This window comes from Lissotriton helveticus, chromosome 3_1 (genome assembly GCF_964261635.1).
Source record: "Lissotriton helveticus chromosome 3_1, aLisHel1.1, whole genome shotgun sequence".
Lineage (NCBI taxonomy): Eukaryota > Metazoa > Chordata > Amphibia > Caudata > Salamandridae > Lissotriton > Lissotriton helveticus.
In genome coordinates this window covers 2,000,379,658-2,000,396,545 of record NC_136061.1, presented here as the reverse complement: position 1 = coordinate 2,000,396,545, position 16,888 = coordinate 2,000,379,658, and the positions used below count along the sequence as shown (strand labels likewise).

General features: G+C 50.4%; 1 long non-coding RNA gene across 1 annotated transcript in view; it reads right to left on the bottom strand.

Annotated features, from left to right (window-relative positions):
• LOC144824067 (uncharacterized) overlaps positions 1–16,888 on the bottom strand; it is a 736,106-nt gene that overhangs the window by 234,299 nt on the left and 484,919 nt on the right. Inside the window, exon 2 of the long non-coding RNA XR_013608881.1 lies at positions 5,941–6,043. This is a non-coding gene — a long non-coding RNA (uncharacterized LOC144824067). The remainder of the gene's footprint in view (positions 1–5,940; positions 6,044–16,888) is intronic.

Genomic DNA, 16,888 nt, shown 5'->3' with positions numbered 1-16,888 from the left:
CCTCTCTCTTCCTCCCTCTCTCTGTCTCCCTCCCTCTCTCTGTCTCCGTCCCTCAGTCTCCCTCCCTCTCTCCGTCTCCCTCCCTCTCTCCGTCTCCCTCCCTCTCTCTTTTTTTCCCTCCCTCTCTCCATCTCCCTCCCTCCCTCTTACTCTCCCTCCCTCTCTCTGTCTCTCTTTCTCTCTCTCCCTCCTTCTCTCTTTCTCTCTCCCTCCCTCCCTCTTTCTCCCTCTCTCTCCCTCCCTCTATCTCCCTCCCTCTCTCTCTCTCACTCTCTGCCTCCCTCCCTCTCTCTCTGTCTCCCTCTCTCTCTCTGTCTTCCTCTCTCTCTCCCTCCTTCTCACCCTCCGTCTCCCTCCCTCCCTTTGTCTTCCTCCCTCCGTCTCCCTCTGTCTCCCTGCCTCCTTCTGCCTCCGCCTCCCTCCGCCTCCCTCCCCCTCCCCTGACTCTCCCTCCCTTCCCTGACTCTCCCTCTCTATCCCTCCCTCGCCCTCCCTCTCTCTCCCTCCCTCGTCCTCCCCTGACTCTCCCTCTCTCTCCCTCCCTCGCCCTCCCCTGACTCTCCCTCTCTCTCCCTCCCTCGCCCTCCTCTGACTCTCTCCCTCCCCTGACTCTCTCCCTCCCTCTCTCTCCCTCCTTCCCCCCTCCCCTGACTCTCTCGCTCCCTTGCCCTCCCCTCACGATCCCTCCCTCTCTCTCCCCTCACGCTCCCTCCTTGTTTCTCCCTCCCTCGCCCTCCTCGACTCTCTCCCTCCCTCAACCTCCCCTGACTCTCCCTCCCTCTGTCTCTCCCTCCCCTGACTCTCTCCCTCCCATGACTCTCGCCCTCCCCTGACTCTCTCACTCCCTCGCCCTCCCCTGACTCTCCCTCCCTCGCCCTCTCCTGACTCTTCCTGCCTCGCCCTCTCCTGACACCCTCCCTCTCTCTCCATCACCGTCTCCCTATCTCTGTCTAGGCGAGGTGTAATAATTCTATTAGAAATATCACGAAAAGCAAGAGCTATTTGCTGCACACATCGAACCACCTTCCCCAGCCTTCCCAAAATCTGCAGCACATTATTAATGACACCCGAATGTAGAGGGTGCACGAGAGCTGGCTGGACCGCTGCAGCAGAGATCAGGTGTAATCCGGAGGGCAGAGATTCCAAATAAGGCTGGGTTGATTCAGACTTTCATCCCTTCAGTGTCGATAAAATAAATGCTACTCGGGGAGCAAGAGCTGCGCAGAGTGATCTCCAAGTTCATGCTCGGCTCGGTTCAATCAGTCACGGGGTTTGTCCTGGTCACTGTAATTGTCCAACAATTCCCCCCCTCCCCCGTCTCCCTGTGTGGCAGCCCGGGATGAGACAGCTAGCCTGGCGCGCACACAGCCACTTCACAGGTCTTTAAAAGACCATTAAATTGTTAATGAGGCTTTGTTCTGTTTCACCTCTTCTGAGGCCCCTGCAGCTCCACACTTTGGCTGGAATCTCCCGGCCCCCCTAGAACAGAGCCTCTCCGAGGCTAGGCTGCATCAACCGGCGGTGTTTACTGACACTCTGGAAAACATTTCTTATTTAAACTGGTACATGTCTGCAAAGTCCCCGGGCCGCCAAAGAAGGCTTGCCGGGCCGCTGGCGGCCCGCGGGCCGTACTATGAGTACCCCTGCTCTAGACCATACAGAACACCGCCTCCAGACTCGTCCTCAGCATCCCCGACACAAACACATCAGCCAACACCAGCAGCGACTCCACTGGCTCACTGTGGAGAAGAGAGTCACCGTCAAAATCCTCACCCACGCCTACAAATGCCTACACAACAACGGACCCAAGTACCTCAACCACAGAATAAACTTCCAGCATTCAAAAGAAACCTATGATCGTCTAACCACACTCTGGCCGAAACCCAGCGCATCCACAGAGCCAGAGCAGGCAGGAGATCGTTCTCCCAGAATGCAGCCAAGACCTGGAACGAGCTACTGGCAGCCAACAGACATGCCCCCTCCCTGAACACCTTCACGAAGACCCTCAAGACCTGGCTCTTCGGCTGAACAAAGCTGCGCCTCCCTCCCCCCCACCCCCGTGCCTTGAGACCCTTATGGATGAGTAGCGAGCTTATAATTCACTGATTGATTGATTGATTGATTGATTGCATGGAGGAAAGCAAAAAAGTAATGGGTGGATGATTCAAATAATCTCTGCCACTGATAGTTACTCGGGGCCACGTCTGAGTACACCATTTTTTTGCCTACCATGCCAACTCAGACATATGCAAATCGGCCTTATTTTCAGTGCAATATAAACAGTCCATCCAGAACTACCTGGCTAGGCCACATCGGAATGGGGACACAACCAACCCCGTATTGGTTTCTGCTTATTTGCACCTCATCAATAGAATTTAGCTTAGGTACTGAGCAAGGGACTCACTGTGTTGAGCTGAGCTCAATGCAGCAAAAAGCAACTAAAACATGCAATGGTTGCGGAGTTGTCAGTTTTTTAAGTCCCATTTTGTGACTGCGTGTGTCTTCCTGCATATGGCCCCTGAGCTGTGAACTGTCTGTGCTCATGGCCACTGAAAATTGTAACCATAACTGGAGGTTAGTAAGTCCAGTACATTTTTTTCAAAATTCGACTGGTCCTAGCATCATAATATGTGGGTAAAGGGTGCACCTTTAGTGCCCCTACACATGTGAACTTTTGTGAATGTGTCCCAGTTATCATTTTCACACACCTCTGTGTACTGAAGAATAGCATTCCCACGTGTGTGGGTTCTTTGCCAAATTTTAGCTAGTGTGTGGGCCAACGACATTCCAGCCAGTCAAGACAAGAGCCTCATAACTTCCTGATGCTATGTATTAGTGTGATATGCCCTGGTCAATACAGCATACACCTGACCATGACTGTTCCATGCAGTTGTTGAGCCTGAACTGAAGGGCATTATTTACACGCTTCTACACTGGACTGTTTGGGCCTATGGGCTGAGTTCAAATCTGTTGAGTCAGATGTACTTGCATGTTAATCAATCAATCAATCAGGGGTTTGTAGAGCGCAGCTACTAACCTGTGAGGCTCTCAAGGCGCTGGGGGGTGAGGGGAGGAGAGGGGAGGGAACTGATACTCCATCTGGGCTCAGTCAAAGAGCCAGGTCTTGAGATTCTTCTTGAATTGGGTCATCAACGGGAATTCCCTAAGGTGGAGGGGCAGGGTGTTCCAGGTCTTTGCAACAAGATAAGGGGAAGGATCTTCCTCTGGTTCTTGTCTTGTGGATCCGGCAGATGGAGGCAAGGGCCAGTTGGGCAGATCATAGTTGTCTGGAGGGTACGTGGAAGGCAAAGCGGTAGTTCAGGTACGCTGGTCCAGTGTTTTGAAGGGCTTTGTAGGCATGAGTGAGGAGCTTGAAGGTGATTCTTTTGTTGACTGGGAGCCAGTGCAGTTCGCAAAGGTGTTCGGTGATGTGGCTTCGGTGGGGGATGTTAAGGACCAGTCTTGCTGCGGCGTTTTGAAAGTTCTGTGGTTTCTTGAGGAGTTTCTGGGTGGTGCCAGGTAGAGTTCGTTGCCATAGTCGAGCCTGCTGGTGAACAGTGCATGGGTGACTATCTTTCGTGCTTTGGTGAGGATCCCTCAGGAGGTCTTCTGAAGCAGGCATAGAGTGTGGAAGCATGAGGAGAATATGGAGTTGATCTGGCGGTTCATTGTGAGCGAGGAGTCCAGTATGATGCAGAGGTTGCATGCGTGGTCCGTGGGGGTATGGTGGGGGGTCCCAGTGCGGCAGACCACCAGGAGTCCTCCCAGGCAAGTCACACAAAGACTCACTAAGAGTTTGAAAGAACATGCACACTATAGAACATACTGGCAGTGACTGTACAATGGTTTTCACCATGGATATTTCAATGCGGAGCTCTGGCTAGGGATAAGATTGTGCAATCAATTTCATTTGTGTATGATAACTATTTTGCTTCATGTTCATGAAACTACTTTTCTTTTTAAAAGTAAAGCACTCACTGAATTGGTAGAGTTATTAGGCGACATTACTGTGTCCGCTGAGTGCAGCACATCTAGTCCATAACATGTTCCCAATTAGGTTGTGGACTGCTCTTCCTCACTTTTCAGCGACTCAAGGACCATACCATGTTCCCAAGTAGGTTGTGGACTGCTCTTCCTCACTTTTCAGCGACTTAAGGACCATAACATGTTCCCAAATAGGTTGTGGACTGCTCTTCCTCACTTTTCAGCGACTCAAGGACTAAAGGGGTGTTTTAACTATTCCGTTTTTTCTCCAATAGTAAAGAGGCCCCAGGACTCCAGTAGTTTGCACACCCAATTATTACAGTTGAAACCCTGTAACCCCTTAATGCCCTGAGAGCTCTGTACTAGGTCTCACATCATAAGTCAATCTTGGATTCCTTGACAGCAACATTTTACTCATTTTTAAAAAGTCAGAAAAGACTGAGCGTGTCACCTATGATCAAAGACTACTTAGCAGCAAGCAACCATGTGCACCATGCACCATGTGCCAACAAAGAACTAGGTTGTTTTTTGCCTGCTCTGTGTTGTTAGGCTATCCTCTTATAAGTGCTGGCCCTTTCTGTTATATTGTTATTGGCGCCAATTGCTTGAATGGAAGATAACCAAGACTATAAATCTAAGAATAAGTTAGGTTTATTTGTTGCTGTACACAGTGCAGACTCTACCGGACCCGGTTTAGAGTGCTGTACAGATGAAAAGGATGAGAGCACCAGGCAGAGGTCAACCATGTCTTGACTAATAGGATAACCAAGCAGATTATTTACAGAACAACACTGGTCTTCAATTAGAGAGGTAGAGAGGATTTTAGTGTACAGGATGCATACAATAATAAATGAGAATTAAGTACCATAAAGGGTCATCAACAGCCTATAATACAGGTTAAGTGTCAATGAAAATACATTTTATAAGAACCTGGAGCAGCAGTTACTATATAGCAGATTTGTGTATGCTCACCGAGGACCTCCCTCCTTGTCATGAGCCTGCAGAAAAGATCCACCTCTCGTAAATGTTAAGGGCCCGATTCACAGAAGTAACTTAAGATAAAATTCTAACCTTACTACCATTTTGGTATTCACAGAAGGCACTTACTCATTTTGGTATTCACAGAAGGCACTTACTCATTTTGGTATTCACAAAAGTTAGGAGTCCTAACTTTAGGACTCCTAAATGCCTTCTGTGAATACCGAAAGTCTTAAAGTTAGGATTTTTCTCGGTTTAGGAGTTTTACAGTTAGGACTCCTAACTTTAAGACTCCGAAATGCCTTCAGTGAATACTGAAAGTCTTAAAGTTAGGATTTTTCTCAGTTTAGGAGTAGTAATGTTAGGACTCTTAATGTTACTACTCCTAAACTGAGAAAAAATCCTAAGTTTAAGACTTTCGGTATTCACAAAAGGCATTTAGGGGTCCTAAAGTTAGGACTCCTAACTTCTGTGAACACGAAATGAGTAAGGGCCTTCTGTGATTACCGAAAGGAGTAAGTGCCTTCTGTGAATTCCAAAATGGTAGTAAGTTTAGGATTTTGTCTTAAGTTAGTTCTGTGAATCGGGCCCCTTGTGTTGCACAGCCAGTTCAGGTGAGTTTGTACCGCAAATGGCTGGAACAGCAAAATGTAGGTATGTAGAAGGCACTGCGTTCCCAGTTTCGGGAATAGATTGCAGCCTTAAAACAAAGTTAAATGCATAAACCCTTTATTTCTGTCCAGCAATGACAACTAAACTGCATTTGCAGCCTCGTGCACAATCTGGAAGCTTCTAGAAGATCCCATTGAGCTCTTGTGGGCTGCAGCCTCATACACATTCTAGAAGATTCTAGAACATTCGTGCAAAGTCTAGGCGGCCATCTTCGATCGAAAAGGGGTTTAAAGCATGCCTTTGCAGCCATACCCTGTTTGGCTGTCAGATCTGAATGGAGAACCCACCGATTCACTGCCAGCTTACCTGAATATCGTTCTAGTGGTCTAGTGCGGTCCTTGTGGTCACAGTCAGTAACTAACTAGTCCTGAAGACCTTTTGAATCCTCTACACCAAACCCAGGAGGTACCTGCAAAAGAAAGGAGAAATATAAAGACAACGTTTTCCTAAGCCACAACAGGCAAAAGCAAACGCAAGCAATTACACACACATTATAAAATCAAGCTTTTTTCTAAAGCACAGAGACTTAGCCCAAAAATCGGAATCGCTTTTAAATAGGAAGCACCAAGAAACATGTTAACAGTCGTGGCTCCTTGAGAGAGTGATGCGGGGCAGTGGGGCGGGGCGGGGGAGGGTCAGGGTGGAGGGTAGTAAACTCCGGCATACAGCCAAACGGAGTTAAATAAAGAAAGAAAGAAATAAAACGAATTACATCGCGCACTGCAACGCCAAATGGCAGTGCAGCGCGCGCAATGGAATTTGTTTTATTTATTTACTTAACTCCGTTCGGCCGTATGCCGGAGTTTACTACCTCCCACCCTGCCCTTTCCCTGCCCCGCAGCACTCCCTCGAGTAGCCGCGACTGCATGTTAACGAGTGTGGAATCTTATTTGAGATATTGTTGCAAGTGTGGAACTACCATTTGACACATTGTTTGAAGGTTTGGAAAAGACAACTCATGAGACAGTTGTAGAGTTTGGGAAAATATCTTAAAACATTATGGCTAAACTTAAATATTGCAAACGAACAAGTTGCTTACCTTCGGTTATGCATTATTTGGCAGAGACAATATCTAGCTGCAGACTGGATCCAGAAACATTTGGGTGAGCAGTACCCCTGCGCGCTGTCAGATGGCTTATTCGGCTCCACGTGACGTCACAGAAGACGTTTGCATCGGTTGTGACGTCGTAGTCAGTTATGTAGGCACCACCCAGGCACAAGGACATCAGTTCCTTTTCACTTTTTACACGCCAGAAGAGCACAGCCATGAAATGAACTGACGTATGTGTCACAACTAGGGCTATGAAAAAAAAGCACCAATGGTCCTATAAAATGAGTCCACAAAGCCGGGAGGCATGGTTGGGTCTGTAAGGAATCAGCAGCTAGAAATTGCCTCTACCAGATAATGCGTTACCGAAGGTAAGTAACTTGTTCATCTAAGAGAGACTTTTAGCTACAGATTCCTTACCTTTAAATAGATACCCAAGCCATGCCATCCTGTCAGTGGGCTGCGGACAGATTTATTAGACTAAAAAGTCCTGCAGGACTGAACAGGCGAAATGCCTGTCCCTATGGACCTGACTGTCCAGACAATAGTGCTTGGCAAACGTGTGCAAAGATTCCCACGTTGGTGCCTGGAAGATATCCAGAACTGGAACACCACGAGCCAAAGCTGTGGATGCAGCCTTCCCTCTGGTGGAATGAGCTTGTAAGCCCTCAGGGGTATGCAGATAATGGCCCAGCATGAAATGGTTAGTTTTTGTACTGCCTGACCTTTTTTAGCTTCCACGTAACCCACAGAGTTGCTTGTCCACCCAGAACTCTTTTGTGCCGTCAAGGTAGCATATGGAATGGGGTAACCACCTTTGGAAGGAATGAGGAACAGGTGCGAAGCTCCATCTAATTCAAGAATGTAATCAGATAGGGAGATTTGGATGAAAAAGCCTGCAATTCACTCACCCTCCGGGCAGGTGTTATCTACACTAGAAAGGCTGTCTTGATGGTAAGCAGCTGGAGGGGAAAATTGTGTAAAGGCTCAAAGGGAGCACACATGATATACGTGAGAACCAAGTTGAGATCCCACAATGGCATGATAAAGAGCGTAGATGGAAACATATGTACAAGACTTTTTAGAAACCTATTTACAATAGGGGATTTGAACAAGGAGGGTTGGACCAGCAGCTGCAAGAAAGCGGACAGAGCAGAAAGATGTTCCTTGAGAGTACCCAAAGTGGAGCCCTGCTGGGAAAGTGTACGATTAAAAAGAAGAATATTAGATAGAGAAGCAGAAAGAGGGTCAATAGACCTTTCTGTACAATATTTTAGACATTTTTGCCAACGGCAGGCATATACTGACTTAGTGGAGGGCCGCCTGGCCACCAAAATAAAATTACAAATACTTTGGGAGGAAGATCAAAAGCTATTGACTGTTGCAGCTCAATCTCCACTCAAGGAGGTGGAGAGTTGGTGGAGGACCCACTCCTGTTGCTGCAACAGAAGATCTACCTGAAGGGGCAGCCTGATGGGAGGATGGATGTTCATTCAAAGAAGTTCTGGATACCAGACTCTCCGTGCCCAGTTCGGAGCCACAAAAATGACTTGGGCCTGATCGCTCTTGATTTTCTTGAGAACTTTGGGCAGAAGGGTTATGGGCGGAAAGGCGTACAGGAGGCCTGAGCTCCACTAGTGATGAAAAGCGTAGCCGAGCAATAGCCGCATTGGAAACTCCAGTAAGCAAAACTGCTGACATTGCCTATCCTCTTAGGAAGCAAACAGATCTAAACAAGGCTCCCCCCACTGCTGAAAGAGACCTTGCACCACCTCCAACTGGAGACGCCATTCGTGATCTGCTAGGCATCGATGTCTGAGTTTGTCTGCCCTGGTGTTTAGAGAACCTGCCATTTGTTGAACATCAGGGTTATGGCCTGCTGTTCCAGCCATGTCCAAAGATGCAGGGCCTCTTGACAAAGGGTCTTGTTGAAGTACCACATGGCAGTGGTATTGTCCGTGAATAACTGCACTTACTTTCGCTTGACAGAGGTAAGAGGCTTTCAATGCTATCCGGACGGCCTGAAGCTCCAACAAACTGATGTGGAGCCCAACTGCCGGAGACCAGTGTCTTCTGATTTCCACCTCTCCCAGATGGCTGCCCCATCCCAGGAGTGACACATCTGTCACTACTGTGACATCTGGTTGGTGAAGGGAGAGGTGTTTGCCTCTGACCCAATGGTGGTTCATCAACCCCCACTGCAGGTCCTTTGAAGTTCTCTCCAAGATCTAGAGCGCATCGGAGAGATTCTCCTGATGCAGCGCCTATCGGAACTTCAGGTCCCACTGCAGAGCCGCATACGCGATCTGGTGTGATTTAGCAACATGATGCAGGAAGCTGTGAGTCTCAGCAGCTTCAGAGTCATTCTCATCGAAATCCAGGTTAGAGGCTGAAACATCGGTATTATAACCTGAATATCCTGCTCGGGAGGATAAGCACTATGTCTAGAACATCTCCGATGTAATGGAGCATCTGTGAAGGAGCCAGGTGTGATTTCGGCACATTTATAGTGAACCCCAGCGAATGCAGGAGGTCTGCTGTAGTCTGGAGTTGGGAGATGACAACCTGGGGTGAAGACACCTTCAACAGCCAGTCGTCAAGATAGAAGAAGACTGCACCCCTGATCTGCGCAGATTAACTGCAACCACCGCCATTACCTTGGTGAATACCTAAGGGGCACTGGTAAGGCCAAATGGTAGCACAGTGAATTGAAAGTGCTTTGAGCCTACCTTGAACCACAGGTAACATCTGTGGGCAGGCAAATTGGGGATGTGAAAAAATGCATCCTGCAAGTCCAACGCTACCATCCAGTCTGCTTGGTCTAGGCCAGCGTGAGCATCTTGAATTTCACCTTTGTGAGGAAGAGATTGACAGGCCAAAGGTCCAGAATGGGCTGTAGACCTTTGTTCTTTTTCGGTATCAAAAAGTAACAGGAGTAACAACCACAGCCTACTTCTGAAATTAGAACCTTTTCTATACTTCCCTTGGCCAAGAGAGCTGAAACTTCCTCTTGGAATAAAACTAGATGATCCTCCGCTGGCTGTTCTTGAGTTGGCGAAAAAGGAGGAGGAAAAGAAAGAAAGAGAAGAGAATAGCCATACTGAATGATTTGCAAGACCCAATTATCCGATGTTATGGCCCTCAAGTGTAGGAGATAGTGTTGAATTCTCCCTCCATCTAGAGTGACGTAGTCTTGCTGAACCAAACTTGGAATGCTTGGAGGCTGCAGCTGCTGGGTGGCATGTAAGCTCTGGCTATCATTCCCACAAGGTCGAAATGAACTGCGTCCATGTCTATGCACAACTTGGGGAGTCTGCGCTTCACAGTGGCTGGGATATGGCTGACATGGCTGATAACCCCTTGCATAGCCACACATGGGGTGAAAGCTAGACTGTCCATGAGGTGTAGATGAGAGGCCCAAGTATCTGGCTATAGCACGAGATTCTTTGAAGTACTCCAAAGTCGAGTACGTTTCCTTACCAAAAAGACGAGTCCCGTCAAAGGACATGTCCAAGAGGTTAGCCTGGACATCATCCAACAAGCCAGATGTTCTCAGCCAGGAATGGTGCCACAAGGTCACCGTTGACTAAACCGCTCTACCCAGCAAGACAGTCGTATCTAAGCTACACCTAATGGTGAACTTTGCTGCATCTGTCACATCTTTCACTGCCTGGGAGAGCACAGCCCAGGCATCCTTCGGGACCTGTGGCAACACTAGCGCAACCGTTTCCCAGAGGTGTGAGAGAAGTGGCCCAATAAGTATGCAGTATTCACAGACTGCAATGCCAGGTTGGTGGAAGAAAACATCTTCTTCCCAAGCCTCTTGGATTCCCTATCCGGAGGAGTAGAAGGCAACGCGCCATGGTCACCAGGCTCTCAGGGGTGCTTTCAGGGCTGGGGTTTTGGTTGAGGAAACTTGGATCCCCCAGTGCAGGGCGATGGCAGCGTGTTATTGTCCTGTTCACAGGAGCCCCTGTGCTTGGCGTAGGCAACGTGCCTAGAAGGACACCTGTCAGTGCTTCATTAAAAGGCAAAAGGAGTTTGTATGAGGAAGCCCCAGGCTGAAGTACAGAGGTCAAGAGATTAGTCTTGACCTACACTGAGGGTAGCTCCAGATCAAGGACCTCTGCAGCTCTCCTCACCGCCATGGCGTAAGATGCCCCCCTCCTCCGTAGCTACACATCAGTTCATCTGAGGTTTGAGGATGGCCATAAGAACTCCTGTGAAATGTATCTTTTTAAGGTTGTGGTAGACTGGCCTTTGGTGATTGGGGCACTGTGGGTAGCGAACCAGCCTGGGTAAGGCTGGGAATTCTGAGTCACAACAGCAGCTAGTTCGGTCACCGTTCCTGTCCCCCATCTCTGGAATTTTTCTCCTTTATGGTTCTTTGGTATTCTGAACTCTTGCCTGCTTCTCTTTCTTTGCTCTTCGGATTCTGATTTGGCTTTGGCGTACTACTGTGTTTTTCCTTTATGATTCCTTGACCTCCTTGCCTGTTATGTTACCCTTGCTTTGGATTCGTCATTGTGTAGTATTTTCCCATTTCCCTTCCCATGCCTAAACAAGCCTCAAACTCTTTCTTTCGCTTACACTTGGCTTAGATTTACTGTAGCTCGCCTTTCCAAAGCCGATGAGTATACGTGCTTGTTATATGTTTATTATGCATATCGTATGTGGTCTCATTAACACTAAAATGCTGCATGCACCTTCTCTAACTAGGGGGTAATTCTACCACCTGAGAGTCTCAGTGCACATTTGCACTGCAACCATAGAAGAAACACCTGAAAGAGCTGTGCTAAAGAAGACCTGGGCATGCTGTTTATCTCTTTTTCTCTCTCAAAGTAATTCCTCTACCATTACAGTGCTTGACTCTGTCTGGTATGGATTGTCATCAGAAGTCATCGAGTAACATCTAAAACCTGACACCACTGTGAGCAGCCGTCCAGATCACCTTGCGTGGCTGCTTTTTGGATGTCAACTCGGTCAAGGGGGCTACGATGGTGCCATATCCCTTGATGAACCTGCAGTAGTATCCAGTGAGGCCGAGGAAGGCTCGGACCTCAGTTTGGGTCTTGTGGGGCTCCCAGGCCATGATGGTCTCAATTTTGGCCTGGAGGGGTTGCACCTTACCCCCGCCCACCAGGTGTCCCAGGTACACGACAGATTCCTGTCTAATCTGGCACTTGCTAGCCTTGATGGTGAGGCCAGCACGTTGTAAATCCTGTAACACTTCCTGGAGGTGCTACAGATGGTCCTCCCAGGTGCTACTGAAGACAGCTATGTCATCCAGGTACACCGCTGAGAAGGACTCCAGGCCAGACAGCACCTGGTTCACCAACCGCTGGAAAGTGGCCGGAGCATTCTTGAGCCCGAAGGGCATCACTCTGAATTGGAAGTGGCCCTCGGGGGTGGAGAACGCTGTCTTCTCCTTCGCGCCATCGGCCATGGCAGTCTGCCGGTACCCTGATGTTAGGTCGATGGTACTGAGGTACTTGGCTGCTCCCAGCCGGTCAATCAGCTCATCTGCCTGTGGGATCGGGTGAGCATCTGTCTTGGTGACAGAGTTCAATCCCCGACAGTCCACAGAGAACCGAAGTTCTGGTGTGGTGCCCGGTAGGGCCGCTTTGGTACCAACACAACCGGTCTAGCCCACGGGCTGCTGGAAGGTTCAATCACCCCGAGCTCCAGCATTTTGGCCACCTCACCCTGGATGCTGTTCTTCACTTTATCGGACAGCCGGTAAGACTTGGTTTTTACAGGCGGACTGTCCCCTGTGTCCACATCATGGGTACACAGATGTGTAATTCCAGGCGTGAGGGAGAACAACGAGGCGTGCTGCGCCAATACCTGGCGGCACTCCCTCTGTTGCTCTGGGGTCAAGGATGGGGAGAGGACAACTCCCTCCACTGAACCATCCTTCTCATGGGCCGCCAGAAGGTCAGGAAGAGGCTCACTCTCCTCCTCCTCGCTCCCATCCATCACCATGAGGAGAGCAAGCTCTGATCGCTCATGGTGAGGCTTCAGGCGGTTGACGTGGAGCACCCGATGGGGCTGACGGGGGGTCTTCAAGTCAACGACATAGGTGGTCTGGCCTCGACGCTCCACAATCTCGTACGGACCAGTCCACCGGTCCGGGAGGGCACTAAGCTCTCCAGGCTCCATGACCCACACTTTCTGTCCTGCGTCAAACTCCACTGTCCGGGTGTTGCGGTCATACCACTCCTTCATGATGGCTTGGCTAGCCTCCAAGTTGTCTGAGGCTTCCTTCCATAGCTTGGCCATCTGGCTGCGGAACGCCAGCATGTAGCTGACGACATCACGGGGAAGCTTTTTTCGAAAGTCTTCTCCCACCCCTCCTTGACAAAGCTGAGGGGCCCCCTAACGGGATGGCCATAGAGCAGTTCGAAGGGGCTGAACCCTTCTGTGGCACCTCGTGGTACGAAATCAGCAGGCAAGGGAGGAGGATGTCCCATTTCCGCCTCAAGTCCTCAGGCAGGCTCCGGATCATCCCCTTCAAGGTCTTATTGAAGCGCTCTACGAGCCCGTTAGTCTGGGGGTGGTAAAGAGTGAAGAACCGATAGGTCACTCCGCACTCCTTCCACATGGCCTGCATGTAGGCCGACATGAAGTTTGTGCCCCTGTCCGACACCACGACCTTGGGGAATCCCACTCGGGTAAATATCCCCATCAGGGCCCGCGCCACCACAGGTGCAGTGACGGTCCTCAGAGGAATAGCCTCCGGGTACCGAGTGGCGTGGTCCACTAACACCAAGATGAACCGGTGTCCCGCAGAGGTCGGAGGGTCCAACGGCCCAACGATGTTGATTCCGACCCGCTCAAAAGGGGTTCCGACCACCGGGAGCGGTTCCAAAGGGGCCTTCACTTTGGTCCCCGTCTTGCCACTTGCCTGGCAAGTCTTGCAGGTCTTGCAGTAGGTGTCAGAGGCAACTCTCCTCCTGGGCCAATAAAAATGTGGGACTAGCCTTGCAAAGGTCTTGTCCTTGTCCAGGTGTCCAGCCAAAGTTATTTCATGCGCCAGTTCCAATAGGAAGGCCCGGTAGCATTGGGGGAACACTAAGGCCCTCGAGGATCCATGCACCGGAACCTTAGGCTCACTGTAAAGGAGGCCATTCTCCCAGTACACGTGAAAACTGCCGGTCTCCTGATGAATCACTTGGGCTTCGGCCTGTCGCTGCATGCCTTCAAGCGTGGGGCACTCCTTTTGCGCCCAACAGAATTCCTCCCGGGTAGGCCCTCCTTCCACATGCTACTCGGCAAGGGTCGGCAAGTCCCCCACGGGAACAATATCCACCTCCACGGACTCCGGGGGTACCTCCACAGGCTCCCCATCCATCACACGGGGTGTGTTCTCCACTCCATTCTCAGGACCAGCATTGGGTTGGGCCTTTGTCTCAGGCTCCAACCCGGGCTGAGTTTCTTGCCGGGCAGCCATGGACTGCGTGACTACGCAAGTCCACCCTGGTAACCCCAGCATCTCAGTGTGGGCCTTAAACTCCACTTCCTTCTAGGCGGTATGTTCCAGGTCATTACCTAGCAGACAGTCCACAGGCAAGGCAGGGCTTATCGCAACTCTCAACGGGCCTTTCACTCCTCCCCACTCAAAGGGAACCTGAGCCACGGGATAGTAGCTCAGACTGCCGTCAGCCAACACGGCCGGATGGAACACATCAGGTACTACCTGCTCTGGGGACACCAGCCGCCTCACTACGGTGGTCATGCTGGCACCTGTGTCCCTCAGAGCGTCCACCTCCTCCCCATTGACCTTCACCCTCTGCTGGTACTTAGCAGTATTCGATGGTAAGGGCGTCACTGGGACCATCTCTCTATCCCCAAGTGAAACCAGGGTCAGGCCTGTCCACTCCCCTTCCCTATCTAGGGGCAGCTCCATCCCAAGCACTACACTAGCCACCCCGGGACTCTTGCAACCTGTGGGGGCTAGGGGGCGTTTGAGACACTGGGCATCTCCCTTGTAGTGTCCAACCTCCCCGCATTCATAGCACCGGACAACTTTTGGCTGCTGCCTCTTGTCAGGGTAAGTAGGCTTCGGGGAACTGAACTGAGGTGGGGTACCTACTCCTGTCTCAAACGGTCTAGTTTGTGGGCCTCGTGAGAACTCCTTCTTTTTATCTCCCCCCTCTTTCTTCTGGGGGACGCCCTGTCCGCCTTTTGAGCCATCTCCCCTGGGGCCCTTGTGTGACACCCGGGTGCTAACCCAAGTATCCGCCTCCTCCGCAAGCTCACGGGAATCAGTCAGCTTGCGGTCCATCAGATGTTGGCGCAGCTCCGGAAAACACTTATCCAAGAGGTGCTCTCTCAAAAAAAGATTGTACAGGCCCTCATAATCATGCACCTCGCTGCCACGCACCCAACCATCCAGAGCCTTACGGGCATAGTCAAAAAAATCCACCCAGTTCTGCGTGGACAGCTTATGGCTGCCACGGAACTTTTGGCGATACCTTTCAGGGTTGAGGCCGAACTTTTTAATGAGCGCCTCCTTCATGGGGGAATACCTGAACTGGTCTTCCTTATCCAAGTACAGGAGGGTGTCCCTGACATTGGGAGGTATATAACGATACAGGCCACCTCCCCAGTGTTTCTCGGGCACCCCACGGGCTGTCAAGGCCACTTCATACGCCTCCAACCACCTAGCAAGGTCATCCCCCTGTGTGTAGCTCGCGATCACCTCCTTGGGTAACCAAAATCTGGGCTCCTGTTGAGCCCCTTGCACGCTGCCACCATTGGGACTTCCTGGCGCACCCAATTGCAATGCTCGCAGCTCCATTTCTTTAAGCTGGAGCTCGTGCTCCAACTTCCTCTCTTCCATAGCTAACTTTTTTTCCTCCAAAGCAAACTTCTTATCTTCCCTTTCTCTCTCCTCTCGTGCTCTAGCTTGGCAAGCTTCCACTTCAATCGCCTCTCCTCCCTCCTGTCCTCATACTCCTGCGACGATGCACTTCCCCTGGATACACTACTTCCTGCCCCGGAACGTCTTCCTGGCAACACATTGTCAGACATATCAATGTTGAGCAGGCCTGGGTCTTCTGGAGTGCCCGCCTCCCCTTGTGTGACCTGTCCCTCCTGTTCCCCATCCCCTCTCGGTGGGCCCTTACCCATGCCCTCAAGGCGGTACGGAGTTCTTCCTTTGCGGCTGTCCGCCCAACCGGCACCCCCATCCCCTGACAAAATTCCCTAAGCTGCACCACTGTGTACTCCTCCAGATCGGCTAGCTGGAACTCCATTTTGCCAGGTGGGGACCCAGATAAAATCAAGGAAATATGCTAGGACGTGGGTACAATACTGGGTCAACACAGGTCTCTACACACTCTACAGGCTAGACGGTGGGGGGGGGGTCAATTGAGCGAGCTTGTAGGCACGATAGGTGTCCAGTCTAATTGCAGCGCACTCTGTCCCACAGGAGGGTGCTGTATAGTCACAGGTCCTGGATCCCACCGCTCGGCACCAAATGTAGGAACTGGGGTCACCAGTTCCCCGGGGGTAGCCTGGCACGAGCAGGTAGGCACCCGAAAGCTCAGGTGTTAAGTGACTACATAGCACACGCACCCACTGAGACAATAAGAGCACGCAAGGACTTAGATCACCCCAGTTACGTTTGATTCAAATTAATAAGCTTTTATATAAGATTAGAATCAGGAAAATCAAAAATTCACAGTAACAGTAACTTAAAAATACATGTGTTTCATCACTCGGCAATACATACTTTACTGAATAAATATTAAATATTAGATAACCATAGGCTTTGCAATAGTTCTGCTCTTACTCAGCACCTGCAAGAAATTCTTTATAAAGTCATTCAGATACCATTGCAGCAAGCCTCAATAACCATCTCTTCATGTAAGTAACCATTTCATTTAGTACTCATAGACTTCTCAGTGAATATTAGGCCTCAGCTCAGCAGACAAGAGAACTGGGCATTTCATTAAGGCACATATACCCCAGTATTCAGCCAGCAGCACTTCCTTATGCCACCAAAACCCCAGGGCCTACACTAGATGGCATACAATTGAACCTCTGGCGGGGTTAACTAATATCGTGGCCCAGTTCCGAGGCCTGTCAGTCTCAGAGGGACTTCTTCCCCTCCCTTCGACTCACAGGGGGCCTTCCCCGAGTCATCTAAGGCCAACAGGGCCCAACCACGATGTTCCCCGGGGGAGGGGCGAACTTGGG